Source organism: Pseudorca crassidens, chromosome 2 (genome assembly GCF_039906515.1).
Source record: "Pseudorca crassidens isolate mPseCra1 chromosome 2, mPseCra1.hap1, whole genome shotgun sequence".
In the NCBI taxonomy this organism is placed as follows: domain Eukaryota; kingdom Metazoa; phylum Chordata; class Mammalia; order Artiodactyla; family Delphinidae; genus Pseudorca; species Pseudorca crassidens.
The window spans coordinates 46507496-46533049 of NC_090297.1; the positions used below are offsets into that span (position 1 = coordinate 46507496).

At 39.2% G+C, this 25554-nt stretch overlaps 1 long non-coding RNA gene across 1 annotated transcript; it reads right to left on the reverse strand.

Moving 5' to 3' along the window:
* Positions 1–16005: 16005 nt before the first annotated feature.
* LOC137210546 (uncharacterized) lies at positions 16006–21992 on the reverse strand. The gene is made up of 2 exons (XR_010936605.1): positions 21879–21992; positions 16006–16225 (listed from the first exon to the last, which is right to left on the reverse strand). It is a non-coding gene; the product is annotated as an uncharacterized lncRNA (long non-coding RNA).
* Positions 21993–25554: the final 3562 nt, after the last annotated feature.

Genomic DNA, 25554 nt, shown 5'->3' on the forward strand with positions numbered 1-25554 from the left:
TCAGTGATATTGGCCTGTAATTTTCTTTTTTTGTAATATCTTTCTCTGGTTTTGGTATAAGGTGATGCTGGCCTCATTGAATGAGTTTGGAATTTTCCTTCCTGAGCAAATTTTTAGAACAGTTTGAGAAGGATAGGCATTAACTCTTCTCTAAATGTTCTATGGAATTCATCTATGAAACCATCTGGTCCCGGATTTTTATCAGGATTTTTTTTTTCAGTTACTGATTCAATTTTATTACTGGTAATTGGTCTATTCATATTTTTTATTTCTTCCTGGCTTAGTCTCGAGAGATTGTGCTTTTCTAAGAATTTGTCCATTTCTTCTAGGTTTTCCATTTTATTGGCATATAGTTTTTCATAGTAGTCTATTATGACCCTTTGTATTTCTGTGGTGTTGGTTGTAACTTCTCTATTTTCACTTTGGATTTTATTGATTTGGGCTTTCTACTTTTTCTTGATGAGTCTGGCTATAAGTTTACAATTTTATCTTTTTGAAAGAACTAGCTTTTAGTTTCACTGATCTTTTCTATTGTCTTTTTAGTCTCTATTTCTGCTCTGATCTTTATGATTTCTTTCCTTCTACTAACTTTGGGTTTGTTCTTCTTTCTCTAGTTCCTTTAGGTGTAAAGTTAGGTTGCTATTTGAGATTTTTCTTGTTTCCTGAGGTAAGCTTGTATTGCTATAAACCTCCCTCTTAGAACTGTTTTTGTTGTGTCCCATAGGTTTTGGATCATCATGTTTTTATTGTCATTTGTCTCTAGGGATTTTTAAATTTTCTCTTTGATTTCTTCAGTGATCTGTTGGTTGTTTAGTAGCATATTTTTTAGCCTCCACGTGTTTGTGTTTTTTGAAGGTTTTTCCTTGTAGCTGATTTCTAGTCTTGTAGCTTTGTGGTTGGGAAAGATGCTTAATATAATTTCAATTAAAAAAATTTTACCTAGGCTTGTTTTGTGGCCTAGCATGTGATCTATCCCAGAGAATGTCCCATGTGCACTTGAAAAGAATGTGTATTCTGCTGCTTTCAGATGGAATGCTCTTTATATATCAATTAAGTCAGTCTGATCTAATGTGTTATTTAAGGTCAGTGTTTCCTTATTGATTATCTGTCTGAATGATCTGTCCATTGATGAAAGTGACATGTTAAAGTCCCCCACTATTATTGTGTTATTGTCAATTTCTCCTTTTATGTCCATTAATACTTGCCTTATATACTTAGGTGCTCCTATGTTGGTAGCTTATATATTTACAATTGTTATATCTTCTTGGATTGATCCCTTGATCATTATGTAGTGTCCTTCTTTGTCTCTTGTAATAGTCTTTATTTTAAAGACATATATTTTGTCTGATATATGTATTGCTACCCTGGCTTTCTTTTGATTTCCATTTGCACAGAATACCTTTTTACATCCCCTCACTTTCAAGCTGTATTATGTCTCTAGATCTGAAATTAGTCTCTAGTAAATAGCATATATACAGGTCTTGTTTTGTATCCTTTCAGCCACTCTATATCTTCTGGTTGGAGAATTTAGTCTATTTACATTTAAAGTAATTATCATTATGTATGTTCTTATTGCCACTTTGTTAATTGTTTTGGATTTGTATGTTTTTATTTTTCCCATTTCTTCTCCTTTTTTTCTCTTTTCTTGTGATTTAATGACTATCTTTAGTGTTATGTTTGGATAACTTTTCCTTTTTTGTGTGTATATCTATTATAGATTTTTGATTTGCAGCTACTATGAGATTTTTGATTAACAGTCTATATTTATATGTGATTGTTTTTAGTTGCTGATGTCTTAATTTCAAATGCCTTTTAAAAAGACTGCATTTGTACTCTCGTCCTCTCTCGATTACTGTTTTTGATATCCCATTTTACATATAATTGTTTTGTGTATCCTTTAACTGCTTATTGAGCATATAGATGATTTTATTATGTTTGCCTTTTAACTTTCCTTTTAGCTCTGTGTGTGGATGATTTTCGACCTTTACTGTATGTTTGCCTTTATCTGTGAGCTTTTTCATTTCATAATATTCTTGTTTCTAGTTGTGTGTTTTCTTTCTTTTTTTTTTCACCCAGAGAAGTTCCTTTAACATTTGTAAAGCTGGTTTTGTGGTGCTGAACTCTTTAAGTTTTGCTTGTCTATACGGTTTTTGATGTCTTCATCAAATCTGAATGAGTGCCTTGCTGGGTAGAGTATTCTTGGTTGTAGGTTTTTCTCTTTCATGACTTTAAATACATTGTGCCATTCCTTTCTGGCCTGCAGAGTTTCTCCTGAAAAATCAGCTGATAGCCTTATGGGAGTTCCCTTTATGTTATTTGTTGCTTTTCCCTTGCTGCTTTTAATATTCTCTCTTTATCTTTAAATTTTGTCATTTTAATTATAATGTGTCTTGATGTGTTCCTCTTTGGGTTAATCCTGTATGGGACTCTGTGTTTCTGGGACTTCGGTGACTCTTTCCTTTCCCAGGTTAGGGAAGATTTCAGCTATTATCTCTTCAGATATTTTCTCAGGCATTTTCTCTCTTTCTTCTCCTTCTGGGACCCCTATAATGTCAATATTAATGCACTTGATGTGGTCCCAGAGGTCTCTTAAACCATCCGCATTTCTTTTCTTTCTTTCTTTTTTTTTTCTTTATTCAGTTCAGTGGCAGTGATTTCCACTACTCTGTCTTCCAGCTCACTGATCCATTCTTCTGTATCATTTAGCCTACTATTGACTCCTCCTAGTATATTTTTAATTTCAGTTATTGTATTTTTCATCTCTGTTTGGTTGCTCTTTATTTTTTCTGACTCTTTGTTAAGAAATTTTAACTTCTCACTGTGCATCCTTTCTTCCCTTGAGTTCTTTGATCATCTTTACAATCATTACTCTGAACTCTTTCTTGGGTGGATTGCTTATCACCCCTTCACTTAGTTCTTCTTCTGGAGTTTTATCTTGTTCCTTCATCTGGAACCTATTTCTCTGCAGACTCATTTTGTCTAAGTTGCTATTTGTATTTTTAAGTATGTGGTAGGTTAGTTATGTTTCTAAACCTTGGAGAAGTGGCCTTCTGTACAAGATTCCTATGTGTCCCAACAGTGCACTCCCCTCTCATCATCCAAGCTATGTGCTCTAGGGCTTCCCCCTAGGAAGTCTGTATTGGTCTTCCTATTGTGGTGGGCTGACTATGTGGGTGGTCTAGTAGGCTTGGTTGGCTCCTAGCCTGATTATTAGCAAGACCCTACCTTGTGTGTATTCTGTTGGCTGCTGTTTAGCAGGGCCTAGTCATGAGATGGCTGGCTCAGAACCCTAGGAGGTCCTAGGACTAGTGCTGACTCACTGGTGGGTGGAGTAAGGGTCCCAAAGACTCCACAGCTTTTGTCTGCCCACTGTCAGTTGAATTCAGGTCCTTGGGTTAGTGCTGAACTACTGACAGGCAGAGCTGTTTCCTGGAGTCTGGCTGCAGTGCCCACAGATCTCAGAGCTCATTTAAGATCATTGGGGGAGGGAGGCAGTTCCTGAAAGAATTGGATATGTGGCCTGGGGTGTCCCAAAGCTTGTGTTGGCCTGCTAGTGGACAGGGCCAAGGCCTATCTTGTCCCAGGGTAGGGTTTGACCTGCTGTATGCAAGCTGGGTCTGCAGGCTGAAGGATTGTGGTCTTCTTGTATCCGATGTCTGCTCTTGGTGGGTGAGGCTGGTCTAGAGGCTAGTGTAGGCTTCCCCAAGGGAATGGTTTGTGCCTGCCCACTGGTGGGTCTGGTGGGCAGGACCATGGCTAGGGACCTGTCTAGAGGTGGTATAGGCTTAGGAATTCTTTAGGCAGCCTATCTGCCAATGGGTGGGGCTCTATCTGCCAATGGGTGGGGCTCTTGTATGGCCTGAGGCATCTCAGCAGTGGACCCACAGGCTGCTGGGTGTTGCCAGGTCTTTGTGCTAATGATCTAGAGGGAGGATCCCAAGATGACAGTCACCAGCAGCAGTGTTCACATGGTAGAATGTTCCAAAATATGTCTCCCACCAGTATTTGTATCCCCAGGGTGAGCCCCACCTGCCCCCCACCTCTCTGGGAGACTGTCCAAGACCAGCAGATAGGTCTGGCCCAGGGTCCTATGAAATTACTGTTTTTGCCCTGGATCCTGGTGCATGTGAGGTTTTGTGTGTGCCCTTTAAGAGTGAAGTCTCTATTTACCCCAGTCCTTTGGGGCTTCCAAAATTAGGTCCTGCTGACCTGCAAAGCCAAATGTTCTGGGGGCTTGTCCTCCTGGTGCAGGACCCCTGGGTTGCAGAGCTATGTTGGGCTCAGAATTCTCACTCCTGTGGGAGAACCTCTACAATGTAATTATTCTCCAATTTGTGGGTCACCCACCCAAGGGTATGACACGATTATATTATGAGTCTGCCCCTCCTACCCATCTTGTTGTAGTTCCTTTTTTATGTCTTTAGTTGTAGAAGATCTTTTCTGGTAGGTTACACTCTTTTTCATTGATGGCTGTTCTGCAGATAGTTGTGGTTTTGGTGTGCTCATGAGAGGAGGTGTGCTCAGGGTCTTTATACTCTTCCATCTTGGCTGATCTCTCTCCCTCATTGGTTCCCTTAATGCTGCCCACATCTTTAAAAATAATCTCCCCATTAAGTTTTCTTCAGTTAAACACATTGAGTGTTCCGTTCCTTGCCAGGACACTGACTGATACAGGGAACATTGGACTGTATAATTGCAGATTATGTGTTAACATGGGCTGATCAAGTAGAGCCTCTCTCCTGAAACCCATGACCCATCTGATTAAGTGACGGAAAGTATGTAAGCAGAGGCTAATGGTCTCTGTAGCTTTATTTAGGCACTATAGCTCTAAAGCCTTTACTCCATTATTCACTCATTCATTGATTCATTTATATGTTTATTCAACTATTTGGTGACTATTTCTTGCATGGCCACTATGTGTCAGGCAGTCTTTCAAGCTCTGAAATTAGATCATGAATAAAACTGACAAAATAGCTGGGTGATTGGAGTTTACATTCTAGCTAGAGAAAACAGTAATTCTTCCTATCTATCTATCTATTTATCTATCTATCTATCTATCTACCTATATATCTAATTTATTATCCTAGGAGGGGATATAAGCTATAAAGTAGAGGAGGATAGAGAGAAGGGCTGAATGGCCCTACTTTTGTGTAAAAAATTAACCCCCAGAACAAATACTTCTTAATAGTATTTGGGTCACTAAATCACAACTCTCCAGAGGGTGAAGTCTTGTGGTTCCCTTTCTTGCTACTGGAAAGGGTGTTGGTTTCTATTTGAGTGCTATGCTAATCCCAACAAATTTAATCTCAGTCAAAGCCTAATGATACATGCTCCCTTCCACATGCAGAATCAAGTTTTCATACAACCATGGACTGAATTTGACATGGGCTCAGCTCATTAGATGGACTCACATATTACACTCAGAATTTCAGATACCAAAAACAAACATTGTGCATGTGAAGTTCCTGGTACAGCATCCAGTACATAATATATATTGAATAGGTATTATTATTTAAATCTCACATCAACCTACAAGCCAGGTGAGAATTATTATACCTTTCTTATGGATGACAAAAATTAGGTTCAAGAAGATCCAGAAGAAAAGATGTAAAAAAGAAACAAAGGCTTTGAAATAAGATACATGTGACAGTTGTTGCTAATATAAATACACACCCATGGGCATATTTAGAACTGTGTTCAATTCCCTGTAAACTTCATGAAACACCTTTTTTTTGTTCCCACACAAGTTAACATCTTAGTATTTAAATGAGTAAAAATATTATAGAAATATATTTGAATCTGCTTTAATTCACAAAAATGTACACACCACTTACAGTTGCTGTTTTTTCATTAATATTTATAATGGCTGACATATACTAAGACCCATAGCTGATCACAAACATTGGTGTGTAGTGGTACCACTGGGGAGAAGCACTACTAGTGATGATATAGTTCAATGATTCTCAAACTTTTCCTCACCAAATGTTTATCTGATTTTTCTTCATAGTGTCAAGTTTTAAAAAGAATTCTGTATTTTATCACCATTAATTAGTAAAAGAAAAATTAAAAGGAAGAGAGAATGAATTTATCATTATGTTAATACTTTAATATTGCTTGTAAAAAATTCAGTACTTAAAAGAGTATGGCAAACACAGAAATATTGAGAAGCCTTCATAAATTGTACGAACAATTGTATGAACAGTTATTGCATCTTTCTGTGGTCACCCTTCAGGCTAGCCACTCTTTCAGAACTGTTTTCTCCTCTGTTCTACAGTTCAACCCTGTGTGCTTGGAAGTGCAGTGAAGTTCTCTTCAGCTGTCCTGGAGCCTACATTTTACACAACAAATACTTTTTATGTTGTAGTACAAAATGTACTAAATGGGAAAATGATCATGACATATTATTTATAGGAAAATTGTTTGTAGACTACAAAACAGCATTTACAGTATGCTGTCAGTTTTGTAATTAAAAAAATATTAACACTGAGATGTCCCATTGTGCATTCCTATACTTTCTAAAATGTCTACAATAAACTTGAGGGACTTTAGGGTTTTAAAATCTCTCTTTTTTATTACCAAGGTATAACTTACATATAATAAAGAATGCAAATATTAAATTTATAGTTTAGTGAAATTTTACAAACATATATATCCAAGTATGACCACCACCTTGATCAACATATAAACCCCTGTCACACCTTAGGAGTTTCTCATTTCCTTTCCAAGTCAGTATACCTATACGTGTCATAACTAGTCCGGCTTCTATCACCATTGATTGATTTTGCCTTTCATAATTCATAAAAATGGAATAATACAGGTTTTATTCATTTGCATTGATCTTCCTTCACTTGTTTTTATGCCAGTGAGATTTATGCATGTTGAGTGTAGCAGTAGTTCGTTATTTTACTTTATTTTAGAGCATTCCATTGTGTATATATTGGTATTTGGGCCATTTCTAGCTTTTGGCTGTTTTTAATAAAGTTGCTCTGAGCATCCTTGGACATGGCTTTTGTTGCATAACTTAACAAAAGTTTTGTTAGCTATATGTCTAGGTGTTGAATTACTTGGTTGCAGGCTGTGCAATTTTTAGTCTTCGTAGATCTGTCCAGTTTTCATAGTTGTTGAGCCAGTTTACACCATTACAAATAATGCATAAAAGTTCCGGTTGTTCCACATTCTTGGAAATGTTTGGTATTGTCGGGATTTTTTGTTTTTGTTTTTGTTCTTCATTTCAGAAATTCTTGTGGATATGCTGTGGCATCTCACTGTGGTTTTAATTGAAGTTTTCTTGATGACTATTAATGTTGAGCGTGTGCTTATTGGCTGTTTGGATATCCTCTTTCATGAAACACCTCTACAAGTCTTTTGACTGTTAAAAAAATTATCTGTTCAATTCTTACTGGTTTATGGGAGTTCTTTAAATGTTTTGATTATGAATCCTTTGTTGGGTATATGTAGTGAAAATATCTTTCCCTACTCTGTTGCCTTTTCACTGTCCCAGTGGTATCTTTTAATGAACAGAAGCTTTAATATTAACAAAGTCAAATATATGAATCTTTTCCTTTATGGTTAGTATATTTTGTGTTCTACTCAAGAAATATTTGCCTACCCCAGGGTCACGAAGTTATGTTTTTAGAGGCTTTATTATAATTTTTTTTTTGCCTGTCACATTTAGGCCTATGATCCATCTGGAATTGAATTCAGTGTATGTTAGAGTTCAAGGTTTGTTTTTCCCTGTATTAATATCTAATTAACTCAGCACCAATTATTAAAAACATTATACTTTCTCCACTGCACTGCAGGCATCTTTGATATAAATCAGGTGACTAAATATGTGTGTATCTGTTTCTGGAATTTTATTTTTTTCCATTGGTTGTTTGTATATTACTGTGCCAATACCATACTTGTTTTAATTAATGAAGATTTATAATAAGTCTTCAAATCTGGTAACATAAGCACTCCGACTTTATTCCCCTTTCCCAGGTTATCTTTGTTGGGCTTGGCTCTTTGCACTTCCATACACATTTTAGAATCAGCTTATTGATTTTCCATGTAGTGGGTGTTATCTGTGCTCTACCCCAAACCCCTCAGATTCCTTTTACTCTTTATGTCTTCCCTCGTCTTCTAACTTCTCTACATTTTACTTCCTACAGACTGCACCTGTGCTTCTCTTTGAAGGACTCTGAAAGTTACTGGCCACTTTGCCCAAATGCATAGAGAGCTGGAAATGCTTAGAAGCTTATGTCCTCCTGGGGCTGAACCTAACATTGACTAACTGGTGCATGAGCATGAAAGCTTAGCTTATTTGCCTTGAAGTAAAAATCTTTGGGGTGTCAGCTGCACTCCTGTACTTCCTCGTAGGATCAGATTGAAATCAGACCTTTGCTTGTTTTCCTCTTCTTCCATGATCTACTTACTCATTTTCTGATCAGTTTCTTCTGAGAACATTTCTTTAATAAAACACTTGCCTACAAATCCTCATCTCGGGGTCTACTTCTGGGTGATTCAAACTAAGACATACCAGAAAAAAATCACTGGGATTTTTATTGGGATTACAATGAATGTATAGGTCCAACTGGGGAGAACAGACAAAATTACAATACTGAGTTCTTGAATCCTTGAACATAGTATATCCTTTAATTTAGGCAGGTCTTCTTTGCTTTCTCTCAGCAATGACCTGGACAAGTGGGCATCAAATCTTAAAGGGCCTCAGCAGACCTCCCAAACAACTCAGACTTTTCCCTGTAATCCACAGAGTGGAGTTCTAAGCTGAGGCTTGCCCATACCTGCCAGTCCGTCTCCTCTATGCCTCCAAGTGTGTCTGAGCTAGTCCTGCTTCTGGCCTCAGTGTGGAAAATGTGTTAATTAATGATGAAAACCATTCTGCTCTTCAGACCTGTAAAGGCTTCCCGGGAGAACTTCGCAGAAACAAGTCCTGGCTGTTGCTGTCAGCAGTTCCTGTGCTCCCGTAGTAATAGGATCCTGGTCTTGGGCAGTTTCCCTGTCTCTGTCTCTGGGGTATGCCTGCCTCAGCATCACTCAGAGAACCACATCACTGTAGCCTGGTGCTCCGGTGTGGCAGATCCATCGAGGCCTGCAACCCATCAGAGATACAGGGAATTAGATGTGTCAGGCAGAGAGTGTCAGGGCCTTGAGGGCTGGGACAGTCTCCATGTAGTTTTTTGGATCCCAGCAGTGCTTGTGGAAAAGGAAATTTTTTTGCAAAGAGTGAGGAAGGAACTCCCTGCACCCCGACTTCCACCCCCACCAGGTTATTCTTGTATGTATCTTTATGACTTTGAACATATGTTACAGGCCAGTTTGTTTTTTAGCTAAAGTACCAATGAAACTATACTAATCTGATGCAAATCCTCTTCTGGCTAACTTCCAAGCCTTCAGCGAGAGACCATACCTGTGGATGGAAAGGGAAGCGGAAGAAGGTCCAAACGTTTGGGACACACACTGAGGGGCATGTGAAGACTCAAATGTGATTTACGTGGATAGGCATTTCAGTCCTCCAGTTGACGGGTATTTAATTGGGTAAATCTCCTTAGCAGGGAACCTCAGGGGTTAGGAAAAATTCCTTTCCCTCTCCACCCCCAATCAACACCCCCCTGCAATGAGTGACTATGATATTAGTTCTTCATTTACGTACCCCACCCGCAGACCCATTTTACCCTCCTCTGACCTTCTGTTGACCCATGAAGGTTGACATTTACAGATCACATGACTCAGGCTCTCCTGACCTCTGGCTTCCAGTTGGTTTTAGCCAATGAGAGGCACTAGCCTGGGATCAGCGTGGAAGGGAAGAGAGGCTGGATACTTTATTCCTGACCCCTCTTCCCCATGCCTGGCATGTCTGTGGAAGCCATGTTCCCCACTAAGTCTGTAGCCCCTGCTGGGTCAGCCATCTTCCTTGAGTCCTGATTCTCTGAGCTCCTGCAATACCATCCCCTCCCCATGTCCCTCAGGCTCAGGGGTGGCAGTGCCTTCCTGTCTTGGTTGTGCCTGGTTCCCTGAACCCTGCCCACCCCTCTCAAGAAGGCCTTTTATTAAGCTCTGTTGGGTTAAATCCATCTGAGTGGGCCTCCTGTGTCCTGCCAGACCCAGGATGACAAAGTGGCCAAGCCTCTTCATTTGTATTTCCCCAGAATCTTTCTCTTCTTTCCCCCATGAATGATTCTCTTCATTTCTGGGTTGGATTTGTGTGACAGCCTCCTTCCTTCCTGCCTCCAGTCTGGCCAGCTCCCTCCCATCCTTATGCTCCAGTCAGACAGTTTCTTAAATTGCACATTCCAGTACTCTACTTTCCAACTTATAATCTTTTTATGGCTCTTTTCTTCTCTTCAGAGCAAAGCCAGACTCTCTGACTGCTTACAAAGCCCTCCATAGCGTGGCCTCAGACAGCCTCATCTTCCATGTGCTACCTCCTTTCACGGGCTCTAAGCTCTAGCTGTGAGGGAACACTGGCCTCCTTCTGTGCCTGTCCAGCATGCTTCCACTGTTGCAAGAAAGTGGCTGTACACGTAATATTTACTGGACATTAACTATGCACCAGTAACCAGGCTAAGAGTGTTTTTAATGCATAATTCCATTTAATTCTCACAGCCACTGTATATGGCATATAATATTATAGTCTCCATTTTACAGATGGGGAATTGGGGGAACCAATCTGTGAGGGAACTTGCCATAGTCACTCAGCTGGGAAGTGGTGGAGGCAGGTTTTGGATCCAGGCAGCCAGGCTCCAGAGGGTGTACTATTGTCAATGGGACCATGATTCCCAGCTCTCAGGTCGTCTCCACTGAGACGTTTCTCCTGATGCCCTCCAGCTGAAGAAGGCATGCCCTCCTCTGGGTTTCTACAAAATTTTGTTCCTCAACTCAATCCAATATACTTCAGTTGGCAGTGTCCATGCATGTAGATGGTACCCCCATGAGCTGTGAGAAGGATCCTTAAAGGAAGGACATCGGCTTCCTGTTAGGGCAGGTGCTGTGTCAGGGGCTGGACACACTGTACGTGCTCAGTAATTGGGGAATGAGTGGGTAAATGAATATATTTGGAAGTATGGCCATTTAGCTCAAGCCTGCATTTGTGTATATCAGAAAAGGTGAGGTCGGTTCCAAGGACCTCAGAGATCTTGTCTGAATGTTGAAATTCACTGAAATGTACTGAGAACCTATCATGTGCGATGTCTTGTTTTAGGCACAGGGTAAGAGCAATGAAGATGACAGATGTCTCTCTCGCACAGAGATTACGTTCAAGTTACTAATTACTACATTAATGAACATTGGATTTGTAAGTGAATAAAGGGATGGAAGGAGGAAGGAATGCAAATCACTGTCTGAGATGATATTCTATAAAGAACAGTAAAGCTGCATAATGGATGAAGGGCAGCCCTCATGGAGGTGACGTTTGAGCAGAGGCTCACGGGAGGCAGGAGAGGGAGTCCTGGGGGGAAGTGCAGCTCAGGCAGAGTCTTGAGCAGAAGGAACAAGCTTGGCATGTTTGGATGAGAGCAGGACCTGCAGTGTGGCTGGGGCATGGGTGCCGATAGGGACAGATTGGAGCTGTCGTATGCGGGAAGGCATCGGAGGTGGGGAGGAGATTTCAATGTATTGTGAATATGAGGGGAAGACATTGACATTTTTGATCAGGATGAAGACATGACCTGATTTTCTTAACAAAAGATACCTTTCTGGCTGCTTTGTGAAAAGTACATTATTTCAACTCTCAGGATCTCTAGACCTCCCACTATGCTTAGGGTACCTACCCTTGATCAACTAGTTAGTAGTAGTAAACAGAATGACAAAAATAGTGGCCATACATACCTAAAGCAATTAGATACTAGCAATTTCAACTATGGGTTTTATTTTTATATTACTATAATGTAGTAATTTTCTAGTTATTGAACATGCCCTACATGTCTGGCACTGAGGGAGGTTTTTATACATTTAACTTCTAGGGATGTTATGAGAATTAAATAAGATAATGATTTCTTTTTACACCTGGAAAAGGAAGGTAATGAGAGCTGGAGAGGCTGAATGATCTTCCTAAGATCATGCTCTTGGCAAGTGGAACCAAGATTCAAACTTCACTCTGTCTGCCCATCTGCCTGTGTTCTTCCCACTCTACCCCATCACTTGCTATGGTGCGAAGACCAACCTCTGCTCTAATTCTCTTTACCATCATGTGGAGGCATCAGAGCAGAGGGACTGCTAACATTAGTGTGAAAAAAGTTATTCGCTTAATTCTCTCAACAATGCTGTTCAAGGGACATTGCTATAATTATCTCCATGAGCATCCTCGTTTTACAAATGTGGATAATGAGGCTTAGAGAGGTCAGGTGGCTTGCATGAATCACACGTGCAGGGTTGAAACCCGGTTCTGTCTGACTCCAGAGCCCAGGCTCCATTTTCTATGCCAGTGTTGTCCAACCGAGTGTTCCCCATTGATGGAAATGTTGAGCTATTGAGCACTTTCAATGTGGCCAGTTCAACACAGGAACAATTTTTAACTTTATATAATTTTAATCAGCTTAAGTTGAAGTAATCTCATATGGCTAGTAGCTACCATAGTAGACACCTTAACTTACACTGTGTAAATTAAGACAGAGACTCAATTTATACTACTTTCTTTGTCTCTTTCCTATCCCTCTCCTTTTCCTTACTTTTGTCACTGGTTGAGGACCAACCATGCGGAAGGCAGTGAGTGGATTGAGGCAAGGGTTGGGGGGGGGGTGGAACAAGGATGATTGGTCCCCGTGCCTGCTCTGGCTTCTGTTCAAGGTGGGGAGATTAGACATGTGCATAAATAACTAAAATACAAAGTTGAAGGTTTAATGTTCTAAGTACCCTAAGAGAGGGGCAGATAAGAGGTGAGGGGATAAGAAGGTTCACGCTGTCTCCTTATAGGGCTGTTGGGGGTGTGTGGGAGATAACTGATGTGAATGTGCGTTAACAAGTAACGGACTTCGTAAATCGTCAAGTACTCTGTAGACGCAAGCCATCAAAAACAACATTATCTTAACCTTGTGAGTTGACAGTATTCCAAGGGCCTGCATCTATGATCTCATTTGATCTTCACAAGCCCACTTGAAGTGTGCAGGATCCCATCCCCTTCCTGAGATGTGGGAAGGGGTGCTCGGAAAGGGTAAGCCCCTGCCTATGGACAGACAGCTGGTTGGGACAGAGCCTGGGGTGCATCTCTAGGCTTACTGACTCTGAAATCAAGCCTCCTTGCAACCCCTTTGCTGCCCTTGGCAGATTTTGTGAGTCATTATTATCCATCCACGCTTATCACTGGCACCAGCAGGTCTCCTAGGGAAATAAGTCCTGAGGTTTAGGCAACTCTGTTGAAGCTGGCTGGGATGTGTTCCAGCTACACCCCTGACCCAGGGCAGGCCTTTTGGATGCACCAAGGCTTTTGTCATAGTAGAGGATGTGCCAGAGAATGAGGTCAGTGGTGAGGCCATCCTGCTTTGATGGTTCTGTTCTGATGGGGAGCCAGCGGGTGGCACATACAGAGAACTATTGTCCCTACCTCATTATGAACGTAGAGTTCATCCTGGAGGCTCTGAAGCAAACACAGCTCAGCTCCCCTCTTCAAAGCCCAGTTTTAGTTCTGTTTCTTCTGGGAAGATGTCCCTAACTCTTCCAGCACTAATTCTTTTCATTTCCCTCTTTACTTTTTTTATTATCTGTCCCACCCCGCTTTGACCTTCTACTGGATACATAACTCCAAGGAAAGGGAATTAGCATGTCTTGAACACCTGCTCTGGGGCAGGATTTGCATTCTTATCTCATTTAAGCCTCTCAATAACCCATGAAGAGGATGTCATTGTCCCTTTCTTGGAAGGCAGGACACTAAGTCTCAGAGAGGAGTGGTAGCTTGCCTAAGACCACACAGTACATACCTCATTAATTTAGTCAGTAAAATTTTATTACACACCTGCCCTGCCATGTACCAGGCACTGCTCTAGGTGGAGTGAAGCCCTTTACCCCATGGAAAGCTTATGCACTAATGGGAGACACAAAAAATAAATTAGTAGATGCATCTACTTAAAGCTTCCTCAAATGGGATTGCTTATTTTTTCTGGAAACACCCTATAATTTCTTTAAGTTGGCTCCTGCTTCTCCCTCCATCAGGAAATATCTCTTTCTAACTTTGTCTTCAAAGTTCACGCACTTGTAGGGCCCATGTCCACCAGGAAGCTTCCTCTGAGCCCTCAAACTGGATCATAAAAGCTAACATGTATTGAGCACTTAGATTGTGTCACAGAGCGTTCTAAGCTCCTTATATGGTTTAGCCCTTCTTGTCCTGACAACAAGCCAATGACATCAGTACTATTATTGTCCAACTTTACAGACAAGGAGACTGACAAACTGAGGCTCAGAAAGGCTAAACTTGTCCCTTATTGTCCCTTATTAGGTGTTTCTAATAAGTGGTAGAGCTGAGATTAGAACCTGAGCAGGCTGTCTCCAGAGCCCATGTACTTAAATGCTACTCTATCCTGAGTCAGACAGAGCTCCTTCTGTTTCTGAGCTGTGTTGAAAGATGCTGTATGAGGCAGGCTGGTATGGGGGGATGTCATAGCAATGGTAGACCGTGCTCCAGGTCTGAGCTCAAACTCAAGTGGTTATGTCATCTCTCTGGGCTTATGATGTTCAAGGCATACTGGGAGATTCAAATATCTGTCATACAAGATCACCTGTACATAAATATCCTCTGGCATAGCTTCTGAGATTTGTAGATGTTCAATAAATGCTTGTTGAATCTGAGGCTGGATAGAGCAAATATGATCATCCTTTTCTTCCTGGCCACACTTTGATTCTCCAAACCATTAGGTTCCCCTGATAGTCTCTATTGCTGCACCATGCTACCTTAGAAAAAGAGTGTATTTTTCCTTGTTCATTATCTGATTCCTCTACATATAAACTTCATGCTAGCTGGGTTATATCTTACTCACCACTGTAAACACAGTAGCTCATGCAGCCTATAACTTGAACATGACATTGATAATTGCTTAATAAATGAAAGGATCCCAAATGGAAAAGTCCATTTACATTGAAGACCTGCCTTCCTGGCCAAATGGCCAAGGCTAATTGGCCTAATCTGAGTCAGGTGTCCACATCTGGTCCAATCAAATTATTTCTCCAAGGAATTTGGAATTGGGACTTAGAGATGGAGTCAGTTGGCTGTGAGAGACAAATTACAGAGTTCTGTGAACTTTGAGGCTGTTTCAGTTACTATGACTGTGAGACAAATTACCTTAGTGGTATGTGACAACCATGTATTATGCATATAGATTATAGGAGCCTGGAATTCAGATATGGCACAGGGGGAACAACTTGTGTCTGTTCCACCATGTCTGGCACTTGGAAGATTCAAAAGTGGGGGGCTGGAATTATCTCAAACTGCATTCATTCATATGTCTGGTGGTTGATGCTGGCTGTCAGACTTCAGTTCTTTTCCATATCGTCTCATTACATGGGCTAGTTTGGGCTCCCTCACAGCCTGGTGATTAGGTTCCAAGAGTGGATGTCCCCAGAGAGAGAGCCAAGTGGAAGCCATATTGCCTTTTGTGACTTAGCCCCAAGAATGAATGCAATGTCATTCATTCTATTTATCAAGGCACTCACAAAGTTCAGCCCAACTTCAACATGAGGAGAAATAGATTGTTACTCTTAGTAGGGATTGTCCAGTTTCTGGAAGAACATGCAGGATTGAAAATGTTGCATTTGTGAATTTGGAAAACACGGTCTGCCACAGGTCTGGAGGCAGCCCTGATGGGTTATGTTCAAGAAGATAAGTCAGGAATTTGTGTCTCCTTACAACTAGGGCACCTACAAGGTACCAGTGGGGGACCACAGACAGAATAAAGAAACAGAATGAAAAGAATTGAGGACAGTCTCAGAGACCTCTGGGATAACATTAAATGCACCAACATTCAAATGTAGGGGTCCCAGAAGAAGAAGAGAAAAAGAAACAGTCTGAGAAAAAAAAAAAAAAATTATATATATATATATATATATTTTGCAGTACATGGGCCTCTCACTGTTGTGGCCTCTCCCATTGCAGAGCACAGGATCTGGACACGCAGGCTCAGCAGCCATGGCTCACGGGCCCAGCCACTCCGTGGCACGTGGGATCTTCCCAGACCAGGGCACGAACCCGTGTCCCCGGCATCGGCAGGCGGAGTCTCAACCACTGCGCAACCAGGGAAGCCTGAGAAAATATTTGAAGACATTATAGTCAAAACTTCCCTAACATGGGAAAGGAAATAGTCAATCAAGTCCAGGAAGCACAGAGAGAACCATACAGGATAAACCCAAAGAGAAACATGCAAGACACATTAGTAAAACTATCAAAAACTAAATACAATGAAAAAATATTAAAAGCAGCAAGAGAAAAGCAACCAATAACACACAAGGGAATACCCATAAGGTTAACAGCTGATCTTTCAGCAGAAACTCTGCAAGCCAGAAGGGAGTGGCAAGACATATTTAAAGTGATGAAGGAGAAAAACCTACAACCAAGATGACTCTCCCCAGCAAGGATCTCATTCAGATTCAGTGGAGAAATTAAAACCTTTACAGACAAGCAAAAGCTAAGAGAATTCAGCACAACCAAACCAGCTTTACAACAAATGCTAAAGGAACTTCTCTAGGCAGGAAACACAAGAGAAGGAAAAGACCTACAATAACAAACCCAAAACAATTGAGAAAATGGTAATAGAAACATACATATTGATAATTACCTTAAATGTAAAAAGATTAAAGAGTCCAACCAAAAGACATAGACTGGCTGAATGGATACAAAAACAAGACCCATATATACGCTGTCTACGAGAGACCCACTTCAGACGTAGGGACACATACAGACTGAAGATGAGGGGATGGTAAATATATTCTGTGCAAATGGGAATCAAAAGAAAGCTGAAGTGGCAATTCTCATATCAGACAAAATACACTTTAAAATAAAGACTATTACAAGGGACAAAGAAGGACACTACATAATGATCAAGGGATCAATCTAAGAAGAAGATATAAAAATTGTAAATATTTATGCACCCAAAATAGGAGCACCTCAATACATAAGGCAAATGCTGCTAACAGCCCTAAAAGGGGAAAACAACAGTAACACAAAAATAGCAGGGACTTTAACACCCCACTTTCACTAATGGACAGATCATCCAAAATGAAAATAAATAAGGAAATACAAGCTTTAAATGACACATTAAACAGGATGGACTTAATTGATATTTATAGGACATTCCATCCAAAAACAACAGAATACACTTTCTTCTCAAGTGCTCAAGGAACATTCTCCAGGATAGATCATATCTTGGCTCACAAATCAAGCCTTGGTAAATTTAAGAAACTTCAAATCATATCAAATATCTTTTCTGACCACAATACTATGAGACTAGATATCAATTACAGGAAAAAAAACTGTAAAAAATACAAACACATGGAGGCTAAGAAATACATTACTAAATAACCAAGAGATCACTGAAGAAATCAAAGAGGAAATCAAAAAGTACCTGGAAACAAATGACAGTGAAAACACGATGACCCAAAACCTATGGGATGCAGAAAAGCAGTTCTAAGAGGGAAGTTTATAGCAATAAAATCCTACCACAAGAAACAAAAAACATCTCAAATAATCAACCTAAACTTACACCTAAAGCAATTAGAGAAAGAAGAATAAAAAACCACTAAAGTTAGCAGAAGGAAAGAAATCATTAAAATCCCATGGCAAATAAAAAGAAATGAAGGAAACAGTAGCAAAGATCAATAAAACTAAAAGTTAGTTCTTTGAGAAGATAAACAAAATTGATAAAACATTAGCCAGACTCATCAAGAGAAAAGGGAAAAGACTGAAATCAACAGAATTAGAAATGAAAAAGGAGAAGTAACAACTGACACTGCAGACATACAAAGGATCATGAGAGATTACTACAAGCCACTATATGCCAATAAGATGGACAACCTGGAAGAAATGTAGAAATTCTTAGAAAAACACAAACTTCCGAGACTGAACAAGGAATAAATAGAAAATATAAACAGACCAATCACAAGCACTGAAATTGAAACTGTGATTAAAAATATTCCAACAAACAAAAGCCCAGGACCAGATGGCTTCACAGGTGAATTCTTTCAAACATTTAGAGAAGAGCTAACACCTATACTTCTGAAACAGTTCCAAAATATAGCAGAGGGAGGAAAACTCCTAAACTCATTCTACGAGGCCAACGTCACCCTGATACCAAAACCACACAAAGATGTCACAAAAAAAGAAAACTACAGGCCAATATCTCTGATGAACATACATGCAAAAATCATCAACAAAATACTAGCAAATAGAATCCAACAGCACATAAAAAAGATAATACACCATGATCAAGTGGGGTTTATCCCAGGAATGCAAGGATTCTTCAATATACACAAATCAATCAATGTGATACATCATATTAAAAACTTGAAGGATAAAAACCATATGATAATCTCAATAGATGCAGAAAAAGCCTTTGACAAAATTCAACACCAATTTATGATAAAAACTCTCCAGAAAGTAGGCATAGAGGGAACATATCTCAACATAATAAAGGCCATATATGACAAACCCACAGCAAACATATTCTCAATGGTGAAAAACTGAAAGCATTTCCTCTAAGATCAGGAGCAAGACAAGGTTGCCCACTCTCACTACTATTATTCCACACAGTTTTGGAAGTTTTAACCACAGCAATCAGAGAAGAAAAAGAAATAAAAGGAATCCAAATCAGAAAAAAAGAAGTAAAACTATCACTGTTTGCAGATGACATGATAATATACATAGAGAATCCTAAAGATGCTACCAGAAAACTACTAGAGCTAATTAATGAATTTGGTAGAGTAGCAGGATACAAAATTAATGCACAGAAATCTCTGGCATTCCTATACACTAATGATGCAAAATCTGAAAGGGAAATTAAGGAAACAGTCCCATTTACCACTGTAACCAAAAGAATAAAATACCTAGGAATAAACCTACCTAAGGAGACAAAAGACCTGTATGCAGAAATCTATAAGACACTCATGAAAGGAATTAAAGATGATACAAACAGATGCAGATGTATACTATGTTCTTGAATTGGAAGAATCAACATTGTGAAAATGACTGTACTACCCAAAACAATCTACAGATTCAATGCAATCCCTATCAAACTACCAATGACATTTTTCACAGAACTAAACAAAAAATTTCACAATTTGTATGGAAACACAAAAGACCCCAAATGGCCAAAAGAATCTTGAGAAAGAAAAATGGAGCTGGAAGAATCAGGCTACCTGACTTCAAATTATACCGCAAAGCTACAGTAATCAAGACAATATGGTACTGGCACAGAAACAGAATTAGAGATCATTGGAACAGGATAGAAAGCTCAGAGATAAACCCAGACACATATGGTCACCTTATCTTTGATAAAGGAGGCAAGAGTGTACAATGGAGAAAAGACCACCTCTTCAATAAAAGGTGCTGGGAAAACTGGACAGCTACGTGTAAAAGAATGAAATTAGAACACTTCCTAGCACCATACACAAAAATAAACTCAAAATGGATTAAAGACCTAAATGTAAGGCCAGACACTATAAATCTCTCAGAGGAAAACATAGGCAGAACACTATGACATAAATCAAAGCAAGATCCTTTTTGACCCAGCTCCTAGAGAAATGGAAATAAAAACAAAAATAAACAAATAGGACCTAATGAAACTTAAAAGCTTTTGCACAGCAAAGGAAACCATGAACATGACGAAAAGAAAACCCTCAGAATGGGAGAAAATATTTGCAAACAAAGCAACTGATGAAGGATTAATCTACAAAATGTACAAGCAGCTCATGCAGCTCAATATCAAAAAAACAAACAACCCAATACAAAAATGGGCAGAAGACCTAAATACACATTTGTCCAAAGAAGATATACAGATTGCCAACAAACCCATGAAAAGATTCTCAACATCACTAATCATTGGAGAAATGCAAATCAAAACTACAATGAGGTATCACCTCACACCAGTCAGAATAGCCATCATCAAAAAATCTAGAAACAATAAATGCTGGAGAAGGTGTGGAGGAAAGGGAACCCTCTTGCACCTTGGTGGGAATGTTAAAGTGATAGAGTCCCTATGAAGAACAGTCTGGAGTTTCCTTAAAAAACTAAAAATAGAACTACCATACAACCCAGCAATCCCACTACTGGGCATATACCCTGAGAAAACCATAATTCATAAAGTCTTGTACCACAATGTTCATTGCAGCACTATTTACAATATCCAGGACATGGAAACAACCTAAGTGTCCATCAACAGATGAATGGATAAAGAAGATGTGGTCCATATATTCAATGGATATTACTCAGCCATAAAAAGAAACAAAACTGAGTTATTTGTAGTGAGGTGGATGGATATGGAGTCTGTCACGCAGAGTGAAGTAAGTCAGAAAGAGGAAAACAAATACCATATGCTAACACATATATATGGAATCTAAAAAAAAAAGAAGAAAAAGGTTCTGATGAACCTAGGGACAGGACAGGAATAAAGACAGAGACATACAGAATGGACTTGAGGACACGGGAAGGGGGAAGGGTAAGCTCGGACGAAGTGAGAGAGTAACATTGACATATACACACTACCAAAAGTAAAACAGATAGCTAGTGGGAAGCAGCTGCATGGCACAGGGACATCAGCTTGGTGCTTTGAGGCTACCTAGAGGGGTAGGATAAGGAGGGTGGGAGGAAGACACATGAGGGAGGGGATATGGGGATATACATATGCATATAGCTGATTCACTTTGTTATACAGCAGAAACTTAACACAACACTGTAAAGCAATTATACTCCAATAAAGATGTTTAAAAAAACCCTTAAATTGTGTCTATAAATAATTTTCCAAACCCATGGGATTTTCTTCTCATTCCTCACATGAAGTTTTATTTCTGAGAGTCATAAACCCTAGTTTACTTTCTCAGGTATGGTAGACAGCTTCTGTTGGACATAGGATCTAAACCAGGATATATTTTGTACGATTGTGAAGTGCAGTTTTCCGGCAGTTAAGTTTGCTTCTAAATGTCAGTCCTTTTACCCTGCAATCTGTTATTAAAAGTTTTTAATAGGTAGAAAAAAAAGAAAAAGAGAAGTCACAGGTGGATTTTAGGGAAAGGGCTGTTGAATGGAGCAAACCCAGGACTGCAGAAAGGCAATCCTATTTAGCCAGAGAGAGTCAGGGTGTTATAGATTGGATTCTCCAAAGGATATATTTAGAATTTGGGTGCACGGTCTTTTTTAGGGACTGATACCTGTGAAAGAAAGTAGGAGGAGGCAATACCAAGCAGAGGGAGAAACTGAACTGTGATAGAGTTCCAATACTACAGTTGGGTGTTCTGGAGCAAATTTTGCCTATCAGATTTGTCCCTAGTCAGGTCAAAATGACTGGACCTTTATATGCTGCCTTGCTTAATCATGGAATGTGGGCTACTCTAGCAAGGGCATGACCTTGGTGAGACTGGCCTCTGTAGCTAAGGCAGACCCTGAAGGAGCTGATAGCTGGAAGCTGTCTACTGACAGCACTCCCCTGAGCTGGGCAGTAAGTTTTTCCTCAAAGGGCGATCTGTATGATGCATCTCTGGGTCTACCACAAGGAGGAGGACTTTCCAGTTCTCATGTGTTCTGGATATCTCTCCTACCAGTGGGATTCATAAAATACCCTTTTGTATTTAAATATACCACTGTCCATTAAATTGAATGGGTTTCCGTGTCTTGCAACCCAATATACCAGCCTAAAACTCTGGGTCTCAGTTTGTCTACCTGCAAAGCAGTGGGGTTGAATAGGCCTTACCATTTTGAAGTCCTGTGATTCTTATCCACTGGGCTGCCGCCTTTTACACAGCCAGCCCCGCAGTAAGTGGAACACAGCTCACTTGTTGTTGAGAACCTCTTATCAGATACAGACCCAGACAGACACTGTCTGGCTTAGCTGTTCATGTGATTTATTCACCCCGCTCAGAAGAAAGCGCCAGGTGATATCTGAGCTGTGGCAGCAGCCAGCTGGCTCCCAGCACATTCCAGGTATAAAAATAGAATTATTGGATCTTGGTGCTCCTTATGAACTTATTTCAAGACTCTAGGAATACCAAGATGGCCTGGAAAATCTTGGTTAACTCAGTTCCTCTCTGAGCCTCCAGTTTCTCACTTGGCAAGTACAGCAGTGCTAATGGAAGCAGATTGTTGAGGGCACTAAGGACATGGATGCTGGGCAATTCCAGAAATCAGACTCTTGGCCCAAAAGTCCTTCAAAACAAGCACAGAAGTATAGACTTGGACAACGTACAATATTTGAGTTGCACAAACCTAGATTTAAACTATAGAAACTTAGTCTCTCTGAGTATGTTTCCTTACCTTATAAAAGTATATCTAAAATCTATTTCATAGGCTTATTTTGAACACTGGAAAAATAATGTGTTATAAAGCATTTAGCACAATGCCAGGCACATTCTTGAGTGGATAGCATTAGTGTCCAAGAGGAATAATAACATTTCTTTTTTTTTTCTTTTTACAGTTACAGGTGTACAGTATAGTGACTCACAATGTTTGAAGGTTACTCCATTTATAGTTATTGTAAGATATTGGCTATATTCTCCGTGTTGTACTATGTATCCTTGTAGCTTATTTTATACCTAATAGTTTGTACCACTTACTCCCCTACCCCTATATTGCTCCTCCCCACTTCTCTCTCCCCACTGGTAACCACTAGTTTGTTCTCTATGTCTTTGATTCTGCTTCTTTTTTGTTATAGTCACTAGTTTGTTGTATTTTTTAGATTCCACATATAAGTGATATAATACAGTATTTGTCTTTCTCTGTCTGATTTATTTCACTTACTCCAAGTTCATTCATGTTACTGAAAATGGCAAAATTTCCCTCTTTTTTATGGTTGAGTAGTATTCCATTGTGTATATATATATATATATATATATATACCACATCTTCTTTATCCATTCATCTGTTGATGGACACTTAGGTTGCTTCCATACCTTCCATATCTTGGCAATTATAAATAATGCTGCTATGAACATTGGGGTGCATGTATCTTTTTGAATTTGTGTTTTTGGATTTTTCAGATATATACTCAGGAGTGGAATTGCTGGGTCATATGGTAGTTCTATTTTTAGTTTTATGAGAAGGCTCCATACTGTTTTCCACAGTGGTTGCACCAATTACATCCCCACTAATAGTGTACAAGGTTTTCCTTTTCTCCACATCCTTGCCAACATTTGTTATTTGTGTTCTTTTTGATGATAGCCATCCTGACAGGTGTGATATGATATCTCATTGTGGCTTTGATTTGCATTTCCCTGTTGATTAGCGATGTTGAACAACTTTTCATGTGTCTGTTGGCCATCTGCATTTCCTCTTTGGAAAAATGTTCACTTAGTTCTTTTGCTCATTTCTTAATTGGGTTTTTATTTTTGATGTTGAGTTGTATGAGGTGTTTATATATGTTGGATATTAATCCCTTACTGGTCATACCATTTGCAAATATATTCTTCCATTCTGTATGTTGTCTTTTCATTTGTTGACCAGTTCCTTTGCTGTGCAAAAGCTTTTTAGTTTAATTAGGTCCCATTTGCTTATTTTGTTTTTATTTCCTTTGCCTTAGGAGAGAGATCCAAAATAATATTGCTGCGATTTATGTCAAAGAGTGTTCTGCCTATGTTTTACTTTAGGAGTTTTATAGTATCTTACCTTACATTTGGGTTTTTAATCCATTTTGAGTTTGTTTTTGTGTATGGTGTTAGGGATTGTTCTAATTTCATTCTTTTACATGTAGCTGTCCAGTTTTCCCAGCACCACTTATTGAAGAAACTTTCTTTTTTTCATTGTATATTCTTGCCTCCTTTATCATGGATTAATTGACCATAAGTGCATGGGTTTATTTCTTGGATCTCTATCCTGCTCCATTGATCTATGTGTCTGTTTTTGTCCCAGTACTACACTGTTTTGATTACTGTAGCTTCTTAATATAGTCTGAAGTCAGGGAGTCTGATTCCTCCAGCTCTGTTCTGCTTTCTCAAGATTGTTTTGGCCACTTGGAGTCCATACAAATTTTAAAATTATTTGTTCTAGTTCTGTAAAAAATGCCATTTGTATTTTGATAGGGATTGCATCAAATCTGTAGATTACCTTGGGTAGTATGGTCATTTTAACAATATTGACTCTTCCAATCAAAGAACATGGTGTATTTCCATCTGTTGGTGTTATGTTCAATTTCTTTAATCAGCATCCTACTGTTTTCTGAGTACAGGTTTTTTGCTTCCTTAGGTAGGTTTATTCCTGGATATTTTATTCTTTTTAATGCAATGGTGAATGAAATTGTTTCCTTAATTTCTCTTTTTGATTATTTATTGTTAATGTATAGAAATGCAAGAGATTTCTGCATTTTAATTTTGTATCTTGCAACTTTACCAAATTCATTGATGAGCTCTAGTAGTTTTCTGGTGGCATCTTTAGGATTTTCTATGTATAGTCATGTCATCTGCAAACAGTGACAGTTTTACTTCTTCCTTTCCAATTTGGATTTATTTTATTTCTTTTTCTTGTCTGTTTACTGTGTCTAGGAATTCCAGTACTACATTGAATAAAAGTGGTGAGAGTGGGCATCCTTGTTTTGTTCCTGATCTTAGAGGAAACGATTTCAGCTTTTCACTGTTGAGTATGATGTTAGCTGTGGGTTTATCATATAAGGCCTTTATTATGTTGAGGTATGTTCCCTCTTTGCCCACTTTATGAAGAGTTTTTATCATAAATGGATGTTTAATTTTGTCAAAAACATTTTCTACATCCACTGAGATGACCATATACTTTTTATTCTTCAGTTTGTTAATGTGGTGTATCACACTGATGGATTTGCAGTTATTGAAAAATCCTTGCATCCCTGGGATAAATCCCACTTGATCATGGTGTAAGATCCTTTTAATGTATTATTGGATTCAGTTTGTTAATATTTTGTTGAGGATTTTTACATCTATGTTCATCAGTGATATTGGACTGTAGTTTTCTTTTTTTGTGATATCTTTGTCTGGTTTTGGTGTCAGGGTGATGGTAGCCTCATAGAAAGGGTTCGGAAGTGTTCCTCAGCAATTTTTTAGAATAGTTTGAGAAAGATAGTTAACTCTTTTCTAAATATTTGATAGAATTCACCTGTGAAACCATCTTGTCCTGGACTTTTGTTTGTTGGGATTTTTTTATGTTACTGATTCAATTTCATGACTGGTAATTGGTCTGTTCATATTTTTTTTTCTTCCTGGTTCAGTCTTGGGATGCTATACCTTTATAAGAACTTGCCCATTTCTTCTAGGTTGTCCATTTTACTGGCATGTATTTGTTCATAGTAACTTTCATTAATTGAGCCTTGATATTTTCCAGGCACTATGATAAGTGCTAGGAAAGGAAAGCTATCAAAACATGTTCTAACCTCAAGGACTTTTGGTAGAATAGGAAAAACAAATTATTGT